The sequence below is a fragment of the Pseudorca crassidens genome, chromosome 3, assembly GCF_039906515.1.
Source record: "Pseudorca crassidens isolate mPseCra1 chromosome 3, mPseCra1.hap1, whole genome shotgun sequence".
NCBI lineage: Eukaryota > Metazoa > Chordata > Mammalia > Artiodactyla > Delphinidae > Pseudorca > Pseudorca crassidens.
Genome location: NC_090298.1, coordinates 74,671,363 through 74,686,932, shown reverse-complemented (window position 1 = coordinate 74,686,932; position 15,570 = coordinate 74,671,363). Strand labels below are relative to the sequence as shown.

Below are 15,570 nucleotides of genomic sequence, written 5' to 3'. Positions count from 1 at the left end.
TTTGAGTATTTATTTCAGAGGCCCAAATAGAAATGATTATATCCAACACTTGAAAATGTTTTCATATAGTCCTTATTTGTAGTAATATTTCTACTACATTTTTATGATGGTCCTCATGAAAAAACTCCTAAAGAAAACAGTAAGATTAAAAATCTTCTTGTCCTGGGACTTCCCTGGTGGCCCAGTGGCTAAGACTCCTGGCACCCAATGCAGGGGCCCCGGGTTTGATCCCTGGTCAGGGAACTAGATCCCACATGCCACAAGTAAAGATCCTGCATGCTGCAACTAAGATCTGGCACAGCCAAATAAATAAATAAATACATAAATAAATTAATTAAAGGAACATTTTTTAAAAATCTTCTTGTCCTGATTGAGATTGACAAGTTTAGAGCTATTAAAAGTCACAGATAAAATTGTTTTAAAATTCAGGATTAGTCTAATATTGCTTTTGGTTATTAGGAAAACCTGGGCATGGGAGTTATATAGGACAGTGATATGAGACAAAGATTTGAGAGGAAATAGACCAAATTTCAACTTTTAACAAGTGAAATTAAACGTATGCATGTTTGATGAACTGATTTCTCTTTTTAGCGGGGGGCAGGGGGGAAGAGGGCTCAAATGAACCAGGATTAAAGATGACTACTCAGTACTTGCATGAACATTTTTTCTTAATGAAAATAGAATAATTATTATTTTAAAACCAAAGATTTATTTGTGGATGATGTGTCAGTGTGCCTGTGTGTCTGTGTGATGAGAAAGTAGAAAGAATTATGTTGGGAATAACAACTAGAGCCTTTCAAAAGGAAGATGTTTAATTCTTCATTTCATTATATTTAACAAGATTCCTAATATACAGTTGAAGAATTCCAATTATTAAAAAAAAATAGTGACCTTTGGATCAATCATATCTTGACAATTCCTAGTGAGAATTCAAGAAAAAACTCAAGGTCTTAAAAGTATAGAAATCTATGTGGTCACCATCATCATGAAATAACAGAAAGTTTCATATATTTTATAAATAAGATGATTATTTTTTGAGCTATTTATTTCTATGAAGACTTAATTTTTTTTCCCTAATGACAAAGAATGAGGTGGTCAAGAGAAGGCATGAAATACCCAGCTGACAGTCATTTTTAAAGAGTAGGTGATAAATGCTTTCATTCTGGAATCTGCTCAGCCAAAATACATTAGTAACTGTAGTTTACCCAATATGGCGATCCTCTAGGTTGCACGTCTGCAGTGCCAGGGCTGAGGAGTGGAGCGAGTGACCACTGTGAGCCAGTAGCCAGGGAGGCAGTGTGGCAGAGGTGGGGCTTGTACTCTAAATGGAAGGAAGAGAGGTTGAGGAGAGGTCTGCAAGAGGAGAAAGAGCCTTGCTGGACAAAGAATGAAATGAGCAAAGACACAGATGTGATGATGAAGATAGGTAGAAAATGTCCAAATCCTGACTTTCCCTTTGCATAGATAGATAAGACAGAAGGATATCTCATGTTGGGAAGTGAAATTCTGTGATAATAGTTTAGGAAAGTTTATTACTTTCTATTAATGTAGTTTAAAATTTATAAAGGAGAAGTTTTATCTTAATAATATAACGAATACTGAGAAACAGAGAAAGAGGGATGTGAAAACCTGGCAACTTAAACTATTTTATCCCTTTTCTGGCTGAGAATGGAAATTCAGATTAGACATTCATGTAACAATTTGACTGACACCCTGCCCTACCCCCACCCCCCCCGACCCCGTGTTCTTCCTCCCCCTGGGCACCAGGACTGAAGTTCAAGAGCCTATGTAGCAGTGACTTACACAGTGCTGTTTGAGTATAAGTTGGTACAGTTTTTTTTTTCTGAAGAAAAAAACAAACAAATGCTTTATAGGTCAAAAACCTTGAAAATGTATATATATACTAACAATTCTACTGCTTGGAATTTATCCAAGATAAATACTCAGATAATCCAGGTAATTAAAATGGAATCCACCTAAATGTGAACTGTAAAAGATTGATTAAGTAAACTATGTTATATCCAGATGTCTGTCATTGCTTAATTCCAACCATGAGAAATCATCACTATTGACAATTGTTCTAAGTTCAGGTGAAATGGAGCAGTTATTCCGGATCAGCAACCCTTGGGACTGTGCACAGGTATCTGTGTGGGCAGTCTGTACTTTATGCTTGATGAGATGCTTAAACATATGCAAATGCTTCCACTATGTTACATATGGCTGTTTGCCACCCATGTTCCTCCAGTGGGAAGGTTCAATTTGGTTACCAAGTAAGCAGTTTCTCTTTACACTTAATGGAATTTTAAATACCAATAGTATATCAAGACATAGAAAGAAGATATCAACTGTGTTCACAATAAGATGGCCTGTAGAAATCATCTTTGCTTTACCTGTGCCCTAAAGATTAAAAAAAAAAGATAAAAAACTAGCTAACATCTGTCAGAAATAAGCAAATGTATGAGTAATGATTTTTCAGAGAATTATATAAAGCAATCACAATTGTGAAATTAAATTTTTCTTCACATATAGGTTATATATATTTTTTTATGAATGCTTTCACACTTACTCCAAGTGCTAAAGAGAATCAATTGAAGCTAGAAATTCTCACAATTTTCATGGAACGCTACCCTTGAAGGCTTCAAACGTCTGCTCATTACCATTTTAAATGCATTTATTTAAATCTAGCATTTACTTTCCTTTTTCTACCTGTAAGTAATGCATTGGTAACATCAAAAATTTACTTTGGCAAAGATACTATTTTTCTCACAGAATAGGTTTGGGGCAGTAGTCAAAAATTTTTGCTAACCCACAGTAAGAGTTTTCCTCTCTACTGGAGATGACTGGCCTGTGCTCCCCAGGGGCAGGTACCCGACATGAACACTCTCTGTGTTCCAGCAGTGACTGACAGTAGAAGATGCTAAACAAATGTTTGTGGCAGGAAGAACACTTAGAGGCAATCCTCGCTCCAACGAAGTTAATTATACATTGTCTCCTGAGTACATTTTGCTCCTTCTTCCTACCTACAAGCTTGTCAACCATCCTACCGTACCTACTGAAACTCTGCTCTTCCCTAAGTCTCACTCTCTCTATTATCCTCTCCTGATTAACTGAGGCTACTGCCATTTCCCCTTTCTTTAAATATTTAGATTTTTATCTGTTCTCCCAATATCGTGTATGTTATCTTGCATTATAAATGATCTTTCATAATTACATGCATTATATATTAGTAATGGTTCTTCCTTGTAAGCAACAGACACCAACTCTGGTTAACAATAGTAAAAGGGAACTCACTGGAAGAATATCCAGGTGGGGACTTACACAATTAACAGGGAGCTGGCAGACCAGGCTTCAGACCATGATTCAAGAAGAATCAGGGCAAGATGGCAGAGGAGTAAGACGTGGAGATCACTTCCTCCCCACAAGTACATCAAAAATACATCTACAAGTGGAACAACTCCTACAGAACACCTACTGAACGCTGGCAGAAGACCTCAGACTTCCCAAAAGGCAAGACACTCCCCCACGTACCTGGGTAGGGCAAAAGAAAAAAACAGAGACAAAAGAATAGGTACGGAACCTGCACCTCTGGGAGGGAGCTGTGAAGGAGAAAAAGTTTCCACATACTAGGAAGCCTCTTCACTGGCAGAGACGGGGGTGGGGGGTGGGGGTGGGGGAAGCTTTGGAGCCACAGAGGAGAGCGCAGCAACAAGGGTGCAGAGGGCAAAGTGGAGAGATTCCCGCACAGAGGATAGGTACTGACCAGCACTCACCAGCCTGAGAGGCTTGTCTGCTCACCCGCCGGGGCAGGCAGGGGCTGGGAGCTGAGGTTCAGTTTGGGAGAAACACTCCCAAACTGATTCTGTGAGGCCCCCATCACCCTGATGATGAAAACCAGACAAAGATGTCAAGAAAAAGAGAAAACTACAGGCCAATATCACTGATGAACATAGATGCAAAAATTCTCAACAAAATACTAGCAAACAGAATCCAACAGCACATTAAAAGGATCATGCACTGTGATCAAGTGGGGTTTATCCCAGGAATGCAAGGCTTCTTCAATATATGCAAATCAATCAATGCAATACACCATATTAACAAATTGAAGGAGAAAAACCATACGATCATCTCAATAGATGCAGAAAAACTTTCAACAAAATTCAATACTGATTTACGATTAAAAAAAACTCTCCAGAAAGTAGGCATTGAGGGAACCTGCCTCAACATAATAAAGGCCATATGTAACAAACTAACAGCCAACATCATTCTCAATGGTGAAAAACTGAAACCATTTCCTCTAAGATCAGGAACAAGACAAGCTTGTCCACTCTCACCACTAGTATTCAACATAGTTTTAGAAGTTTTAGCCACAGCAATCAGGGAAGAAAAAGAAATAAAAGGAATCCAAATCAAAAGAAGTAAAACTGTCACTGTTTGCAGATGACATGATAATATACATAGAGAATCCTAGAGATGCCACCAGAAAACTACTAGAGCTGATCAATGAATTTGGTAAAGTAGCAGGACAAAATTAATACACAGAAACCTCTTGCATTCCTATACACTAGTGATGAAAAATCTGAAAGTGGAATTAAGGAAACACTCCCATTTACCATTGCAACAAAAAGAATAAAATACTAGGAATAAACCTGCCTAAGGAGACAAAAGACCTGTATGCAGAAAACTATAAGACACTGATGAAAGAAATCAGAGATGATACAAACGGAGAGATAAACTATATTCTTGGATTGGAAGAATCAACATTGTGAAAATGACTCTACTACCCAAAGCAATCTACAGATTCAATGCAATCCGTATCAAACTGCCAATGGCATTTTTCACAGAACTAGAACAAAAAATTGCACAATTTGCATGGAAACACAAAAGACCCTGAATAGCCAAAGCAATCTTGAGAAAGAAAAACAGAGCTGTGGGAATCAGGGTCCCTGACTTCAGACTATACTACAAAGCTACAGTAATTAAGACAGTATGGTACTGGCACAAAAACAGAAATATAGATCAATGGAACAGGATAGAAAGTCCAGAGATAAACCCATGCACACATGGTCACTTAATCTTTGATAAAGGAGGCAAGAATATACACTGGAGAAAAGACAGCCTCTTCAGTCGTTGGTGCTGGGAAAACTAGACAGCTACATGTAAAAAATGAAATTAGAACATTCCCTAACACCATACACAAGAAGAAACTCAAACTGGATTAAAGACCTAAAAATAAGGCCAGACACTATAAAACTCTTAAGGAAAACAGACGCAGAACACTCTATGACATAAATCACAGCAAGATCCTTTTTGACCCACCTCCTAGAGAAATGGATATAAAAACAAAAGTAAACAAATGGGACCGAATGAAACTTAAAAGCTTTTGCACAGCAAAGGAAACCATAAACAAGACCAAAAGACAATCCTCAGAATGGGAGAAAATATTTGCAAATGAAGCAACTGATAAAGGATTAATCTCCAAAATATACAAGCAGCTTATGCTGGTCAATATCAAAAAAGCACAAACAACCCAATCCAAAATGGGCAGAAGCCCTAAATAGACATTTCTCCAAAGAAGATACACAGATTGCCAACAAATTCACGAAAGGATGCTCAACATCATTAATCATTAGAAAAATGCAAATCAAAACTACAATGGGGCTTCCCTGGTGGCGCAGTGGTTGAGAGTCCGCCTGCCGATGCAGGGGACACGGGTTCGTGCCCCGGTCCGGGGAGATCCCACATGCCGCGGAGCGGCTGGGCCCGTGAGTCATGGCCGCTGAGCCTGCGCTTCCGGAGCCCGTGCTCCGCAACGGGAGAGGCCACAACAGTGAGAGGCCTGCGTACCACAAAAAAAAAAAAAAAAAAAAAAAAACTACAATGAAGTATCACCTCACACTGGTCAGAATGGCCACCATCAAAAAATCTACAAACAATAAATGCTGGAGAGGGTGTGGAGAAAAGGGAATCCTCTTGCACTGTTGGTGGCAATGTAAATTGACACAGCCACTATGGAGAACAGTATGGAGGTTCCATAAAAAACGAAAAATAGAACTAACATATGACCCAGCAATCCCAGTACTGGGCATATACCCTGAGCAAACCATAATTCAGAAAGCGTCATGTACCACAATGTTCATTGCATCACTATTTAAAATAGCCAGGACATGGAAGCAACCTAAGTGTCCATCGACAGATGAATGGATAAAGATGTGGCACATATATACAATGCAATATTACTCAGCAATAAAAGGAAATGAAATTGAGTTATTTGTAGTGAGGTGGATGGACCTAGAGACCATCATACAGAGTGAAGTAAGTCAGAAAGAGGAAAACAAATACCATATGCTAACACATATATATGGAATCTGAGGGGAAAAAATGGTTCTGAAGAGCCTAGGGGAAGGACAGGAATAAAGACCCAGATATAGAGAATGGACTTGAGGACACAGGGAGGGGGAAGGGTAAGATGGGACAAAGTGAGAGAGTGGCATGGACATATACACTACCAAATGTAAAATAGATAGCTAGTGGGAAGCAGCCACATAACACAGGGAGATCAGCTTGGTGCTTTGTGACCACTTAGAGGGGTGGGATAGGGAGGGTGGTAGGGAGATACAAGAGGGAGGAGATATGGGGATATATGTATATGTATAGCTGATTCATTTTGTTATACAGCAGAAACTAACACAGCATTGTAAAGCAATTATACTCCAATAAAGATGTTAAAAAAAAAAAATTCAGGAAGGACAGGTTTTAGGAAGTAATAGCACAGTAAGTTTCCAACAGGTGGAATAGAGTGGTCAGAATACCATCATGGTGACAGATCGAATTGTCATATTTAGGCCATAGATAGAACTTCCTACTCTGCTAATGGTCTAGAAAAAAGAATAATTTGCCCCCCCCCCACCTTTCTAGAAGGAAAGGACCAGGCTAGAAATTCACACACCAGGAGAAAGAGGGGATTTCCAAAAAGGAAATTGGTGGGGGGGCCACTAGGAAGAGCATGAAAGGCAAGGCCTTCCATTTACTGAATTAAATTAGATGATTAGCTCCTGAAGTACAGGCAATGACTTTACACTATTTCATCTGTAAAAAGGACCCACTAGTGACTTGGACAAGTATATGGCCAGACATGTGCTGCTAGGAAGGAAAAGGGGCATGGAGAGAGATAATATTTATTGAAATTGTGTGACAGGGCTACACATATTCATGAATGCAGTCATTACTCTGTTGCTCACATGAGTCAAAACCATGTAAGCGGCACCCATCCAGAAGGCTACCTTGTGAGACTTGCATTGTGTGTGCGCTGAGGTTGTGCACAACCTGGATATGTCAATGGAGATTGTATATAATACTGATCTTAGTGCAGTACCTGTTAAAGGTATTCCATAAATTATGATTATGTTTAGTAATGATTTATTATCAGAGTTAAGATTCTCTACTCTATTTGTGCAGGGGGGATCTACTTTTGCCTTTTTTCAATTTGCTCTTGACTGATCATCTAGCTTGTCAAAAAACTCCACAGATGAAAGATGAAGCCCTGTATTTAAATCTCCTCCCATCGGTAAAATAAGAGTCTATGGGGGTTCCTGGGTGACCTAACAGATATAAAACAGGCTGAATTAATTGTTAGTAACCACTTTTTAAAAATTATATATACAATGAATAATTCTTTCCAGCTGCTAAGTTTGAAAAGAAAAGAGTAAAATGAGTTAACAAAAACAAAAAACTCAGCCTTTCCCAAGTCCAGAAAATTTGATGGGAAATAAATGCATTCACCAGACTCATTTTGTGTAAGGAATATTTTCAGTGTTCTGGCTTTACTTAGTTATTTCCTCATTTCAGAGTTAAGCCACACAAATAAAGGAAGATGACAGTGCCAGGAAACACACATCCATCCCCCTTTCCTATGAGTATGCAAGCTGCCAGAGTGCTGACAAAAGTTGAAAGGTCAGCAGTCATCTGTGGCAGATGTGCTTCATTATGATAAACACTTGGATGCTGAAAATGGTTCTGTTCACAGATAGTTTATAATTTAGGTGAGAAATACAAATGTGAGGAAGGTTCACTGATGGGAATCTTATTTCATGTTTGAGCGCAATTAACCAGCTGATAAACAGGCTTTTGTTTTCCATATGAATGGACAATGTCCATTCATTTGGGACACTATCTTGTCAAATGGGCAACAATAACAATAAAGTTTATGTATCTTGGCTCTCTTCTGCTCTAAAACCTGTAGTAACCTCCTGCGATAGAATCAAGAACCTCAACTGAGCGTGCAAAATAATTATCTTCCAGAATCCACCTGATGGTGATGCTATGGAAGATTATCTTGTTTTGAACTGGAAATAGGACTAAAAATCTCTTTTAATTTCAATAACTCAATTTTAGTATAATCAGAACATGCTTGTAAGCCCTAGTATTCGATATTCCACAAGTTTATGTGGCTTAATCTTGAGGATGATATACGTTATCAGATTTCAAAAGACAATCTAAATTTTAAAAGCATATGACAATTTCTTATTATCTGGACTATCTTGCAGCCATTTTCTAAGCCCTTACTGATAAAATGCTGAGGACTTTTCATTGCCACTTAATGTTTTACCACAAACTATAAATTTTGCACTTGACTTTTTTTCTCCTCACCCACACATTTTCCAGTGTGCCATGTTCATCTCTCTCTCTCTCTTTTTTTTTTTTTTTCTAAATAATAAGATCATCTGTTTCTGTTTTGGCTTCATAAATGAAGATGACACATGACTGTATTGGGGTTTTTTTGCTCACAGTGATTATTGAAAAGAAAAGCCACCTGTATCTTCTTGCTTAGTTTCCCTTGAGAAGAATGAGCAAAGTGAGCTGTGTAGCCTAGTAACCATGGAACATGGTTCCTGTATAATGTTCACAACTTTGGCAAGGTAATTATTATTGCTATGCAACTTCTGGTAAAATCTGTGAAAGAAAGGAAATTATATTATTAGCTTTCACATGTTGACCCAGATATGACTGGATCAGTTTAAGAAGGCAAATCAGTGTTGATTTTCATTTATCCCCTCAATAAATATTTATTGAGTACTACTATGTCCTATTTACTTGAGGATAGAATTACGAATAATGTATGGCTTCAGTTCCCAAGAACTTAATAACCTAGCGTGTTTGGTTGTACTGCTAGTAGCAGTGGTAGATACTGGTGATGACTGGTGATGATTTTGGTTTGTATTGGGAAAGAACTGTTGGGAAGCAGATATATCACCTGGACTTGTACATCTATCCCCTGGGAAATCCACACTAATTTAACTTTTTTACCTGCTACCTTTATTACCACAGAATTGTTTAAATGTGATATTTCTTTTTTTTTTTAATGAAAGCTTATTTATTTATTTATTTTTGGCTGTGTTGGGTCTTCGTTTCCGTGCAAGGGCTTTTCTCTAGTTGCGGCGAGCGGGGGCCTCTCACTATCGCGGCCTCTCGTTGCAGAGCACAGGCTCCAGACGCGCAGGCTCAGTAGTTGTGGCTCACGGGCTTAGTTGCTCTGCGGCATGTGGGATCTTCCTGGACCAGGGCTCGAACCCGTGTCCCCTGCATGGGCAGGCAGATTCTCAACCACTGCGCCACCAGGGAAGCCCTAAATGTGATATTTCTTAATTACTGATGCCTATCACTCTTAAATCTCATTTATATTTTAATGAGCATCAAGGTTCTCAAAAAGTTTCAAAGGGTAGACATCCAACGGTGGGATCAAACTTTAATCAAACATAAGAAACTTTTCTCAGCTTCCTTCTCTGTCTGGGAAAGTGCTTCATGCTCTATAAGAAATATGCTCGTTGGCATAAAGGATGTAATTTTCCTGTGGAGATGAGACATGTATATATGTGTATCTAAGTAATATACAGTATACATATGTATGCACAATGCTCTTGCAGATTCGTATACTTGTACACATACGTATAATGTGGTATAGACCATGTATAAAAAAATGGTACTTCATTCATTCTAGGTAACAGGTCACTGTAGGTTGAGGGTTAGTCATAGAGAAAGGTCATTATTAACTTTGACATAAAATGATGTACTAAACTTATTTTAGTGAAAAGAAAGAAGACATGTATTTTCTCATAATGAAAATGAAAAAAGGGAAGAGAAACAATATTGAGGACTCAATGTGGTGAGTAATTTCAGTAAATGGAATATCCACCCGGCCCTTTCACTCTGGCCGAAGAATTGGTGTACAGCACTGTTTTCTTTACGTTGAAATCTTAATGATGAAGAACAACTTACTATGAATTTTTTTCCAGTAACAGTTACCTTTACAGTATTAATGACTCTTGACTTCTCTTGTTTAACAGTTTTATTGTTTACCTGTTAACTGTATTTGGTAACTAGCTATTATGAACCGAGAAGTATTTGTTGACTTTTATGTGACCAGCCCTGGGCCAGGTTTTAGAGAGCAGAGCAAAAATGCAAGACAAGATCCTTTCCTGCAAGGGTATTCTGATATTATTGGGTGGCCTACTCTCTGGCAATACACTTGAACATGAAATTACTGGTAATATGGAAAGGGACATGTGTTGCTGCTATAGGAAGACAGGGTTTGTATCTAAGGGCTTTTCAGAAACTTGAGGAAAACACAATACCAGCAAGCAGGAACCCTGCTTCTGGCCTGTATCTTAGGGAGCTCTGCACTGTATCTTAGGGAGCTCTGCACTTTGGAACGCCTTCCACTAAATTTTTAAAGATTCCTTCTGGGGGCTAGGACCTACAGGGTCCAAGAGGGCCATCCAGGTCAGGCACCTGAGTTCAGACCACAGCATTTCTTTCACGGGGTCACATGAGATTAAGCTTCCAGCATAGTGCTGACATGTTGATTTCAGGTGAATCTCACTCACTTTGAACACAGGTGGAGATTAGGGCCCTAGGCTACTGATAGTCCGCCTCTAACCCTTGGGCCACAGGGACAGTTCTCAGCTCTCTGTGTCCAGGTCATATGGCTTCTCTGATCTTTACTTTGTGCCCATCCCCACCCCACTCCTGCCCCCAGTTGTAACCTAGGACAGTTTCCCTACTCCTTCCACAGGCTTTGCACTGCATGTCAGGCAGATCTCTGGCAAAGGCTGTGCCTGTCTCCTTGGAGGACTTTCCAGGATGTTGCTCCTTGATGCCCATCAGCCCTTCTTTTCTTTTTTTTTTTTTTTTTTTGTGCGCCTCTCACTGTTGTGGGCTCTCCCGTTGCAGAGCACAGGCTCCGGACGCGCAGGCTCAGTGGCCATGGCTCACGGGCCCAGCCGCTCCGCAGCACGTGGGATCTTCCCGGACCGGGACACGAACCCACGTCCCCTGCATCGGCAGGCGGACCCTCAACCACTGTGCCACCAGGGAAGCCCGCATCAGCCCTTCTGATCAAGTTTTCTCTTGCCTGTGATTGATGTGGAGGCATACTCTCCTGGGTAGTCTTAAACCTTGCTGAAAATGGATGGACATTCCTTGTGTGAATAGGACTGTTCTTGCTCAGCTCATGGGACCCTCAGCAATCTTCCTCACTGGTGGCCATATGTGGTCAACATTGAAAGGTATTAAATTCTAGGAATGCAGTGACTTTAGCTAAAGATTTCAAGGGAAGACATATTAAGAAGATATGTTATTCTATGTTTATAAAATTCTGTTTGATAAAATTGAAATAACAGAAAATAATAACTCACACTTTCCTGCCTACTTTGGGTAAGATTTACATTTATTTGTAGTTCTCATCAGTGAAGCAGTTATTACCTTTGATGGCACAATGAAGCCATTGGGTGGAGCAGCGTCATGAGTAATGATGTAACTAAATAAACGGTATTAGGGAACTGGAGTAGCAAGAAGATCTGTATTATTTCAATACAAATGCATTCTGAAGAGCTATGGCTTTATGAATCGTAATGACACTGCTATCTTTTTCATGTATTGTGAGGTATGACATTAGTTAGGAAATGACACATTAGACAATAAATAACATCAAGAGATTGTTCTTGAACCTGAACAGGAAGAGATAGAGCCTGGATACTAAGAAGAATCATCATATGCACTGATTATACAATAGACAAATATGTAACTACTTCTTCTCTACCCATTGTTCTAAGTCTTCATTTCTGCCTCATATGGGCTCATGGATTTTGTAATATATTTCAAATGTAATTATTTATAGAGATATAATTCAGACATTCTAAATTGATCACCCACTGGGTGCTACATAATTTATTTATTTTTTAGTTGACATAAAGTTCAGTCAAGTTAATGAAAAATATCAAAATTTTTGAATTAGTGTATGACAGAAGAAATTTAACTTTGTTGCAAATAATACAGTATTTGGTGTTTCCATTCTGGACAAGCTATGCTGCAGAAATAGCAATGGCATTGAATCTCCGTTCATCAGGGTCACATTCCATAAACTTCTTGAAAACTTCTATGGCATCCTCTAATAAAGTTTCATCACTAGTTTCCCCATGGTTAATTGGAAATGGTTGCCATCCATCTAATTCATAGAGATGCCCATCTACATGAACTAATGCAATAAAACGAAGATCTACTTTTTCATCTATATTTTGTGCCTCAGTCTGACCTTCATGGTCACTGGTCTCATGAGTAACTCGAATGGAGTCATAGTTCCCCAGGTATATGGCTCGTTCTTCAGGGCTCAGTGATGCAGACTCCTCCAGGAATTTTTTCAAGGTCGATCCAGATTCAAAGTGCATCTTGTCTTTATTGTTGGCAATAGCATGGATCAGTCCAGTTGTTCCACAGGCCCTGCTGATCGTTCACCTCATGAAATATACTGATGATGTAATATGTTGTCCCTGAGATTTTATTTTTTCCTCTTCTTCTGTTCTGAATACTTCATACTTTTCTGTAATAGGGAAGAGAAGCAACACTGCACACACAGGTCTTGGTACCATGCTAAGGAGTTCAGCATCCATTCCATATACATCAACAAACTGCCAGTTAGGATGTAGACCTAATTGTTTGAGAAACTGGTTGGTGACCTCGGGATTGGCCTCCAGCGGCAGCCAGCGCTGACCCTCCATGGCCGCTCTGCCTGGCCCCTCTCCAGCTCTCTAGACATATTTTAAATGTTCAAATGAATGGAGTACATGCATTGATCTTGTTCCTGTGCCAGCATCCGCTATAGAAAGTGCAACATTTTTTGTGTAATTGTCCCATTATTACCTTAACTAATACTTAATTTTACTGCAAGTGTTAGATTTTAAATTTTATGTGTCCTAAATACTTTAAGAGAGTCTTTTCCCCCAGATTATTTAGACACAGTTAAAATCCCACCACAAGGAGAAATCATAGTCTACAGTATTATTATCTAATGGATTCAAAAACTATATGTTTTCTGATCCTGGCTTAATTGTCAATGAATGAACACTATGATAATGCCAGTAAACTGAAAACTTAGTAGTAATAACTCTAAATTTAAGATCAATTTCTTATTATAGTTAATTTTTCAATTTGCTTATGAAATTTTTAAAAGTTTCCTTGTTTTCTTTCACTTCCCTTTTAAAAAAACTTTTCTTTTTTGAAAGAAAACATAAGAAATTGTGATGATTTCAGTTGGGTAAATTTCATGTCTTAATGGTAAATTAAATTATTTAAAATAAAACCATGGATAGAGTAAGTGGTTTAGTCTAGTGTTTCTTCCATAATAATGAAAAGAATCTTTTCTAGGTACCCAGCTGCCCCACTGACTATTTATAATTTTTAAGGAACCACTTTATACATTTTAATTTTGGTGTCATAGGCCACATAAAGATGGATAGACCCTTGTAAAGTGACCAAGAAGAATTCTCTGATCATACTTGATGCTTGTAGTCATCAAAGAGTGTTTGCTTTCAAAGGAATTATTATACTTCCAGCTTGCTTGCCTTGGGGAATGTCAATTAAATCCAAATTATTTAATGACAGAGATTTTGCCATTTTTAGAGACAGGGTAAGTGAACTAGAAATGACAAAAATCAAATGAGAAATGAAAAAATACATTTTGATGTTTACCTGTAAATTGCTTATCTTTCAATTAAGCATTGGTTTACCCTTGCCAAATGTCCCCATTTGCAGATGCCTGTTAAAAAATAAGCTGTTTTCATTTCCTGCTAGTACACAATTTAGCTTCTTTTAATGCATGCTTGTGCTCAGGGTTTTCTGAAGAGCCTTGTGTTATCTCTGTATCTAGTCCTTATAAAGAATCACTTTCAGCATGTGTGGCCTGGTTCCTAACAGTCTATCGATTCATTGAATTTCCTGAATTTCAGAAAGACCCCCATTGATTCTTTATGCTGCCTGGCAGAGCAATTCTTAATTTTTGTCTGATTCTTTCCAACATCAGTCTTAAGAAGAAAAGGTTTTTCTTACAACGCCTTGAAGGGTTTACTGAATCATGCATCACCAAGAACATTTTAAAGCATTATTTTGTCTGTTATTTAAAGTGGAAAATGCCGTCCCTTAAGACACTGGCACTCTGCCATTTGCCTCCAGAATATTTCATGGTTCACTGTCAGGACTGCTGCTTTTTCTCCAAGAACATATGGGCCATTTTGGAGAAGTTTTCTGTAACATTCAGATGCTGAACATATTATCTGTGTACACTTGGTCTCCAGCAAATAATATTTCTGGAATTTTAATACCTAATGGATTCTTTCGAACTTACTGAAAAGTCTATTAAACATGGTAACACCAAAGGAGGGTTGTGAGTTGGAGGTAGAAGGAACTAAATATAACTGATGCAGAGTGTAGCATCATTAGAATGTATTCCTGTGATTTTATTATTTTTCATTGGAGTAGTTCTCTTCTTCTCCTCCCTCTTTTTTCTCTGAACCTCCTCCTTTTCCTTCTTCTTAGTGATTTCAAGTAGTCACTGCAAATTATTTTAAATGGGGGAGAATCTTCCTATACTCTGTGGTGTTGATACATAAGTCATTGGAATGTGGTAGGGGTTAGCCACACTTGTGGATGATTGTGTCATTAAAACTGCATCCAATCAATCTGGGAATACCTCACCTGCATTGTTCTGTAAATACCTTTCTTACTAAAACACCTGTTTGGTTTGATGGTGTATATTTTTAGTCAAAGGAGTCAAGCAGAACACATTTAAAACAAACAATTAAAATTAAAGTGTGACTACATTCTGGATAGAAGAGCTAATTGCAACTCCAATAAAGAATAGCTTCCCCCCTTGTACAATATAATGTACTGATGACCAGAACTGGGCAGATTCTAGTGGAAAGACACTCATTCCTTATATTACTGTTCTACCAGATTGTCTCTTTGCTGGTCATTTGGTGAGCAACTCCTTGATTTGCTGTTATGGAGCTAGGTGGCTCTTAAATGAGCGATAATCTGCAAATGGTTCTATGATGATTAAGGAAGAATGGAAGAGTACAAGGAAATAAAACAAGAAAATAATAATCATGTTTTAGATCTTGAAATCACTAGTGACTCCATAGGCGGGGACCTCTGCGTAGAAAGTTTTTTGCCCAAGCAAAGCTGGGGTCTTTCCAGATCCTGAGGAGTTGAGTTGGAGAGGACAGAGGTGATGATGGTCAGAAA

The 15,570-nt window shown here is 38.5% G+C and overlaps 1 long non-coding RNA gene and 1 pseudogene across 1 annotated transcript in view; one reads left to right on the top strand and one right to left on the bottom strand.

Moving 5' to 3' along the window:
- LOC137221493 (uncharacterized) overlaps positions 1–15,570 on the top strand; it is a 258,262-nt gene that overhangs the window by 58,712 nt on the left and 183,980 nt on the right. The window lies entirely within an intron of this gene.
- LOC137220745 (ubiquitin carboxyl-terminal hydrolase isozyme L3-like) lies at positions 12,298–13,079 on the bottom strand (annotated as a pseudogene).